A 9,541-nucleotide genomic window follows, 5' to 3' on the forward strand; every position below is an offset into this window, starting at 1 on the left:
TGGCTGTGATGCAGAAACAGAGCCTCAAGCAAATGGCTGCCTGTGTAGAAGGAGGAACAAGAGGGAGGAACAAAAAGGTTTCTTGTTGGTCATTAACAGAGGCAATGAGGTAAGAGTGAGATGAGCTGAAATGACAAGTAAGGTAACAGAATTATTTGCTGTCATGTACAATTGTCCCCTTGGACTTTTCAATATGCTGCTGCTGCTGCTGTGGTGAGCTGCAGTGTGTGAATGGGAACCATCCATGTGGGTGCAGGGTGGGTACACACCAGCTCTGTTACAGGACATGCCACAAGAATCACTTGAAGGAGGAGCTTCCAAGTTTTGAAGCTCAGCAGTCTGCATTATGAAAACTTTCAGGCAGACAAAACCTTGTCAAGGAAAAAAAAAGAAGTTCTGGAATTAAGTGAAAACAGTTGGCATGAGGTGAAGTGCAGTGAAATGAACTGAAACCTGCTGAAATGATACTGAAATAATGAGATTTCATTTCCTTTCATGGAAAGGCATGGGTGTGGGAAAGTTGAGGGCTAACAAGGTCTTGTGGAAGCAGTTGTACGAGTGAAGATGCTGATATACATTCTGCACAATTTTTTTATTTAATTGGGTTTTAGCTTTTTCTGTAGAGGTAGGGTAGATTAAAGTAGACCCAGATCTGACAGCCAAAATCATTTCTCATAGTATAATGTGGTAAGGATGTCTTTGCCATGCAGAGATTGAGCTGGAATAATACAACTATCACATAGTGACCAAGATAGTGGTCAGCCCTGGCTTGGAAGCCATGGATACAGGGTTGAATCTTCCCCTGGTTAGTCCTGACTCCACTCAAGACTAAGAGGCTTATGGCAAATTATCTCGCTTTTCTGATTTATCTGTGAAATTAGGATAATATATCTGCATGCCAGCATTAAGAATTAATTATCAGTTGCAGAGTGTGTGTTCAAAGCAAAGTATAAGTGCTAAATATTAGCTGTAGAGTAATTGGACTACTGTAATTTATAATATGCTCACTGACATTGGCTTATAAAACAGGATCAACCTCTTCTCAAGTGCTGTAGAATGTTTAATTGTTACTAATGAACTTCTGATACTCAAAGTAGCTATCACCATGAGGCAGGGAATGCTGCCAGTACCTGTCTGTGAGAAAGCTTAACAAGGAAATGAATGCCTTTTTTTTTTAGCTTGGAAAAAACCCAAATGTGTACACATACACCTACTTTAAGTGCACAGTTTAAATTACATTCTTTTTAGACAAAAAGCTTTATTTTATATCAAATAGAAACATGACATTACCCTAACTTTTCATCTCTTTCAACCTATTTAAGCTGAAAATGCTTCCCATTTTCTGAGCAGCTTTGCTTACTACAATATATGGAGGATGCCACAGGGAAGAGGGGAAAATATTCTGAAAGTGTAGGAAAAAAAGTGTATATCACTGAAAGTGAGGAAAGAAACTCTTTTACTGAAATCTGACTTGCCCAGCAAACTTATTCAATGTGTTTTAGTGGCTCTATGCCTGCCAAAAGTTCAATTCCAACCTCTTGTTTTCTTTTAAGGGGTTGGGAAGGAGGAGAGACAAGCTGGGAGCAAACAAAGAGATGTCAACAGAAGGATTGCTGACAAGAGAGCATCAGTTGAGCGAGGGCAGTCGTAGCTGCTAACATTTAAAAAGCCCTTTCAAGAAGTAACAAAATAAAGGATAGAGAGGTCCTCATCCTGAAATGGCTTTTATATTTCTGAACCTGTTGTAAAAGCTTTTTTAGAACACTTCCCATCTAAAACCAAAGTAGTTTCTATCATAAACAAGACAGCACATCAATACAAGGACTATCTTCACTCACTTTTATTTCTGGACTAGCAGAAAAGGCCATTATTCAATACCACAGAAAAAAGCATTGTTGCCCCTGTTCAACAAAGGAAGAAAATAAAGATTGGAGAGATTATGTCCCTGAACCTAGGTCTGTGCAGGCTTCTAGTAACCTTGCATGTATTAGCCTTCCACGAAGATTGTTTTTTAATTCCCATTTTTAACACCATAAAAGGTATGTTAAGAAGCTTTGATTTGGTACAGTCCTAGTGCAGACAGTTCCCAGGTAGTTTTTATATCTGTGTAGCCAGGCAAGGCCAACAATGTATCTCCTGCTTGGAGTTGATATGAACCAGCTACCCCAAAATAAGGAAATAGAGTGGTTTGCTTTCTTAAGATTTTACATTGTATTAAACTGTCCAGACCTCTTCCCTTACTTCTGTACAGGGTACAGTGCTAGAAAACTGTATCTGAGTAAAAATCAATTTTATTGCAATGAAGATACAACTTTATATATCTCACTTCTCTCCTTCTTTTTCTTTTGTGCTTGCTAGCACATAAAAGCTCCAGTAAAGACAGGGCATGTCACAGAAAGTATCTGCCAAGTTCAATTATTCTACTGTGAGTCTGAATGAGGAGAAAGTCTTCAGTATTATCAAAATGAATTGTGTTTGTTTAGAGTGGAAACTCTGTAGATCCTTCCTTGGGTGCATCTTCTGTTTCCTTTGGTATACTGTTTCATCTGTGTGTAGTAAATCAGAATACTTTAAGGAAAAGAGAAGCTTAAAATTTTTATCTTTTTGTCTTAATGAGTTTATCTTGGGAGTAATTTGAAGATGGTGTGAACAAACCACTGCTTAACATAATCTAGGTGAGTAACACTATGCTGGAAAGGTTGAACAAAATTAACATTGTCCTTTTTTGAGTCTCACAGTACTGTGTAAGCCAAAGTCTTTGAAGTCTGCTGAAATAAGTCTGTAAACAGAATTTGTCTCTTCATATAACTGTTTCTGTTCCTAACAGCTTTGAATCTTTTATTGGATGAACAAAGAGAAATTAGAAGGAAATGTAAGTGGTATGGAAAAACCGTGACTCTGTTCTCCTTCCTAACCCTGTATGATTGTAGTAGTTCTTCTCCCTAGGGACTTCAGTAACATTTGTGGAAATGGTCAGTGGAAAGGAGTAAGAAATAGCACCAGGTATCTTTATCCTGCTGGTTTCACTTGATCCTTAGAGAAATATTTTAAAGGTGTGAAAAAAACAGGTGTGCTAAAGCTCTGATGTATCTGCACAGCTCCCAAGTCAGGGTCCTTTCTGAAAAGAAATGTTTCTCCTCAACTTTCATCATCAGTAGAGCACACAGACTTTTCATATGTACCCAGTGTCCAAATAACCTTTGAAGACTGCAGAAGATTTTTCCTGTCAATATCTTCACCTCCCTGGTAGAGCTATATCACAATACTGTCCCCTACCACTGCACCAGAAGGATTTTTCCTGCTGCAAAAACAGTTTTATTAATTTGTGTCCTGACGGTATCTGGTTGAAATGTGTATCACTCATTACCCCTGTTATTTAGCCAGTTTGGGTGTGTTCTGTGACTTGTGTTCCTTAAAACGCAGGTAGTGTCTCCTTGTCAGTGCTGATTTTTGCTCCTCTTAGCTGCTGGAAGATCTCTATTCTACAAAGGACATACAAATACATATTTGCTTTATCCCTCTTATTAATTGTGTTTCAGTCACAGCCTATTGGCTTTGAGTGACTACAAGAAGCACAAAAATAAAAGAGAAAGTCATTACTCTCTTTTACCTGTTTAATACCAACATCTTATTTCTTACATCAAGCCTTTAAAATTAATGTAGTGATCTTTTCAAGATCTACACTCTATTAATAAACTATAAACTATATGGCAGCATTGCCAAGAACTACTGTGCACTCTGCCTGTACTAAAGTAGACTTTACCATTTTGATATTCATACTCTTAATAATAACTGACAGTAAGTTGTAGGTGCAATACTGTAGCAATTTGTACATTTTGACTTTGAGTATGGAAATTTGCATCTCAAGCATCAGGATATTTTTATTAATCAGAAATAATAAATTTTAAATCAATTAACTTAGGCATGAAAGAGTATGTCCACTTAATATGGTGGTATTTATGACAGGCCTGAGACTGTCATGGAATTGTGGGCAGGACAAAATCCTTTACATTAGAATAGTCATAGTGACGTACAGGCACAGTGTGACAGGAAGAAAAATGTGCTGTTCCACTGACTTTATGCCACCTTCCCTGTTTTGCTGGGGGCATAACAGAAGCCTGTTTTTATGTAAAGTAATGCATCATTTCTAAAGCATTTGGGATCCAGAGTGGGAAGGCATAGTATAAATGCGATGTCTAATGCTGTTAATTTACTAGAATTAAGTACAAAAGACTGAAGACTTTGTTTGAAGGAAAAGACAAGAAAACAAATGTAAGGCTGGCTGCTGGCCCTGAGTAGCTTAGTGATTGCCTGGAGTGTGATACTCTGAAATGTTCCTGTATGTTGTTAAAACTGGGATGTGTATCATACAAAATGCTAGCACATATTTCACAGAAATATGTAGATAAGAAAGCACCACCTGGGGGCCATCCAGTCCTACCTCTTGCTCAGTGCAGGTCCAATTAGAGCAGGTTACACAGGGCCATCTCCAGTCAAGCTGGATTGTGTCCAAGGATGCTGATGCCACAGTGTTTCTTGGCAACCTAGCCCAGTGTTTGACCACCCTCAAGGTAATATTTTCTTCCTTATATTGAATTGGAATAGTTCAGCTTGTGTCCCTTGCCTCTTGTCATGTCCCTGTGCACCTCTGCAAGGAGCCTTGTTCCATCTTCCCTACACCCTCTTGTTAGGCTGCTGCAGGCAGCAATCAGCTCTCACCTTCACCTGCTCTTCCCCAGGCTGTGCAAGCTCTCAGCTTCCTGTCTATCTGGTATATCACACTGCAGCCTCCCAGTTGTCTTGCTTCACTGTTTCAGTATCTGTCTTGTCCTGGGAAGACCAGAGCTGGACATTGCTCCTGATGCAGTCTCTCAAATGCCAGGAAGAGGGAAATTACCAGCTCCCTCAACCTGCCGGCAGCGCTTCTCTTAAAACAGCCTGGGATGCTGTTGGCTGCCTTTGCTGCCAGGGCACACTGCTGGCTCATGCTCAGTTTGTCCACAGGGACCTCCAGGTTTTTTCCTTGCAAATAGGCTTTCTAGCCAGTTGGCCCCCAGCCTGTACTGTTGCATGAGGTTATTCCATCTCAGAGGCAGGACTTTGCATCTTAGTGTATTGAACTGTAATTGCAGAATTCAATGTATTGAGTTATATTTTTGTGCTTGTAAGAATTAATAGCTCTGAGTTTGTCCTTTGGGAATAGCAGTGGTGTGCCTTCTGAATAGCCTAAATAATGCAGAATTATGCATAAAATGACTCATTTTTGGATAGCCAGTTTAACAAAACCCCCTAAAGCTGATGATATATCAGGTACATCCTGGAATAAATAAATTACAGAAATCATAATAAATTACCAAATAAAGGATAGCAAATTGTTTCCTGAAAGCTGTTAATTTTTTCAGACTAGCAATGCTTCATTTTTCTTTTGTACATTTATAAATGAAGTAGGCTGTGCTAATTTGGAGGCAAAACCAACACTACTTTGTGGCTATTCTGTTTATTGATCAACAGAATATATAATTTTTCTTGTTAGACTAATATAGTGGGGAATAGTCTTATTAATGAAAGGGTTCAAACTGTACTTCATTCTAAGGATATTGAAATACTATTTAATGTTATCCAGTGTTGTCATTGCATGTTGAATGATTTTTGTGTAATGGCTGTTCATGACTTTCTCGTGCACATAAATTCTCAAACTAGAAACGAATGACTTTTTTATATTGTATGTCAGTCTTTATAAAAATATTTTATAGATGTTAAGAATTTTAGAATTATAGGAGCAATTTGGTTAAAAATAGTTTTAGTTTGGGTTTTTTTGGACCATCATAATGAAGATGGTTTTCTTTGTGGTGCTAGAAACCCTCTTAGAGAAAACACTAATCTTTATTTATGCTTTCCCCCCCACTGTTAATTCATGCTCCTTTTTTAAGAATCTTGAAATTTGTCAGAAATGAGTCTGGGAGGATGAATTCAACAGATCTCTGTCCATGGTCTGCTGCATTTTGCTCTAAAGGGCTGTATGGCTGCAATGTTAGGAAAATTTGGTGTATTGTAAATTAAACCTCAGTGGGGCAGGCCCTCAGCTAGATGTTATCCAGAAAGCCAGCATTTCTGGTTCTGCCTGTGATTTTCAGCTGATGACCCCCTTTGCTAATGAAGCATGCAATCCTAATTTGGCATGGGCCACAGGTAGGATGGTTCTCTTGCAGGTGAAATGTCATTTGCCACATTTTGCAGAGTATTAGTCTGAACCTATATTTGGTTGGCACCTGTGCTCCTGAACTGGCATCCCACCTTGTGAGAAGGCAGCATGCCACTCTGACAGATGGGGAGGAATGTGAGCATGCCAGCAAACCAGTGTATGCATCAAGGGGTCACATTTCTCTCCAGGAATGTTGAAATACCGGTACACGCAGAGCTTCTGTATCTGAGGCACACGTGTTTCTTGGCAACGACCAAAGTTCCTGCTGAATATCTTGGCACGGGACGTAAGGAAGCTTAGTGAATTTTCATGGCTTTCACAGGGTTTCTGCACCATGGGAGCCTACATATAATTTCTGCTAAGAATGGCCCTGTGAATGTAAACAGAAGAGGGAATCTATTTTGCAAATTATTCTTTCTTATTAATAGATTAAGAACTGTTAAAATGCCATCACAGCTTTCATGGATAATGATTCTTTTGATTAGTTAATGGTTGGTTTATCCTGGTCTGAGAGCAATAGAACGTGTGGTTTGGCAATCAACCCAAAATGTGAATGTCACAGCTTAAACTTCTACCATTTCTTTCTTGTACTTTGTTTTATTTTAACTTGGAAGTAAATTCTGGAATCCCATCACACTTTTGTGCTTCATCAAGAAATTGGCTTTTTTCTGTGTTCCCCCTAATGATATAATGTATTAAAATTAACTCTGGGATGTTCCTTTCTTTTCCTGAAGGTAATTCTGAATGGTTTATTTCAGTGTTTTTACTTTTTTCCTCCAGAATTACTGTAAAGCTTTTCTATTTCATCCATTACAGCACAGTGTTTTTCACATTTGAATAGCTGCATCAACATGAATCCTTTATAAGGACCTTAAAAACAAACTTTGCCAAGTCCCAGAATACAGAAGCTGATTCACATCCCAATACTCAGCTGCCTCATGAATAAAGGAGAGTCTGTGCCTGACACTTTGAAGCTGTAGCTGTTAAACCATACAGACTATTTACCTCAATAAATCATTATAAGAAACTAAGGTACAATTATACCCACAGAGAAATAGAATTCAAAACACTGATTTATGTGGTTCAGTGCCTGTTCCTTTTTCCATCATGTTTTGAATTTTATGCATGTTTGTCATCTTTGGCTGCTTCCATGTATCTTTAAACTAATAGGTCTTGCTTTTTTAACATTCCTCATTAGGTTTGTTATTTCAGTTTGACATACAGACATGATTTGCACGCTGTACAAAGTTTTGCATTTAAAATTAACTATCTAATTTCTTATGCTATAGAACAAAAATGGAAAATGTGTGTAATTTGTTTAAACTAACATATACCCTTCTCTGGTTAATTTGTGACCATCTAAGCTGAAATCTAAGCTGAAATTAGCTGAGATTTTTTTTGTTGCTTATTTGTGAGATCTGCAGAGAAATCATGATACAAAGGAATCCATCATTGTGCTTTTCAGAATGTGTCTGCTAATCACAAGGAGATGGAAGTGTAGGAAATTACATTTGGAATAATTTCCTCAATTTCTTTACCCCTTGAAGAGGCAAAATGAATCTAAAAGATAAAAATTCAGTGAGATGAAAGTGCAGCCTCAGAGGAAGGAATGGCAGTGAAACCAACAAATAATTCCATATGAAATGGTAGGAGTAAGGTAAATATATCTAGGAAGGGAAGTCCGAGAGCAGCCACAGACTGTTGGGCCACCCAAGCCTTCAAGAGAGTCCAGTGTTGCTCTCTAGAGCAACTGGCTGGGGAGTGATTTAATAACCAACAAATGTTCCTCAATAAAACTTTAGAAAGTCACCAAATATTGAAACCAACATTTCAGATACGAAAAATAGTAAATATGCTGCAGTTCCAAATGCTTTATGCCTGGCTAATAACTTTCAGTGCTGATGCTTGGGTGGATCCAAAGGGTCTGGAGTGAGGGTGTGTCAGGCCACCTGCCTGATCCCAGGGGTTTGGATCAGAGTAGTGCTTGTCTGCACTACTGAGAGGGAGCTATAAATCCATCATTATTTCTGGAGTGATTTATAACATGAAGGTTTTTGAGCTGTGTGTATCTTTCATCTATCCAGCTAAAAAAGCTGTGTCTGTTGTAGACAGGTTTGGCCATTTCAGACTATTTTTGCTTTACATAGCAGTAATTTAAGTGAAAAGTCTAAACACTCCATCTGTAGTTTCATTATCTTACATTGAATTTCATAAGATATTAAATTCATAAGAGAATATGTATCTATCATCTTTATATAATACATGAGTAAAAGCACATAGTCTTTTTCATGCAGTCTGTGATTTGCATATATACATACATGTATATAAAACTCTTTTTGTCTCTATGAATCTGCAGGAATGGTGTGAGGAAAGAATATTATACCTAAAGTTTCCACATGCAAACGATGTTATTTATTGAGCACTGAAAACTCATATAGGGTGTTCCATAACCTTGTTCCCAGTAATCCAAGAGGCTATGACATACTGCTTTTACAGTCTGCTAGCATTTAAAATGTTTCTATCATCATATCCATGGAGTTAATAATGTTTTTATGCTATTGAAGTGGAGGATTGCTTTGCAGCACAAGTCACATGGTAGCCACACTATGAACATTTCCACTGCTTACAGAACAATCTGTTTAATAAAACCTATCTGTTGAAATTCCATTATTAAAGCTACATATTCTAGGGCCTTGTAATATTTTAATGTTATTTTTCCTCTGTTCCTAGTGCCCTAAGAATAGAGATACCTGCTCAATTATAAAAATAGCAATGTCATCAATGAGTAAGATTCTTATTAGGTACTTCCATTAATAAAATTTAAGATTATTGATTTTTCACATTGCTTTATAGTTCAGCACTACCATGTAATAAAGAGCTATTTAATTTTGCAATCTACTGAAAAGAATCTCATCCTAAGTTGAAAAAAATTCTGAAATATTTTCAGCACTTCTTAAAATTTCAAATATTTACTAGGTTATGTCAACTCAGGTGACTTTGTAACTTCAGTTTTGCAGTTTACTAAGCAATAAATAGAAATGCATCCTGAATGCTATTTAAACTTAGGGATTGTTCACAGTGAAAACTGCAACATCATCTCAACTATTGGGACGCCACAGAAGCTCAGGAAGTTGGTTCTGCCAGAACTCAGACCAGAAACTGCCTATTACACATGAAACTGTGCATCAGTACTCAAATAATACACAACAAAAAAAGAAAGAGTATTGTAATTCCTGGTAAAATCTCTTACCAAGATTTCTAAGGGCCATGCACTCTCAGATGTGTCTCAGGTTTGAAACACAGGTTCTAGAGCAGTATAAATACTTTGTGCACATTATG

The sequence above is a fragment of the Zonotrichia albicollis genome, chromosome 6 (assembly GCF_047830755.1).
Source record: "Zonotrichia albicollis isolate bZonAlb1 chromosome 6, bZonAlb1.hap1, whole genome shotgun sequence".
Taxonomy (NCBI): domain Eukaryota; kingdom Metazoa; phylum Chordata; class Aves; order Passeriformes; family Passerellidae; genus Zonotrichia; species Zonotrichia albicollis.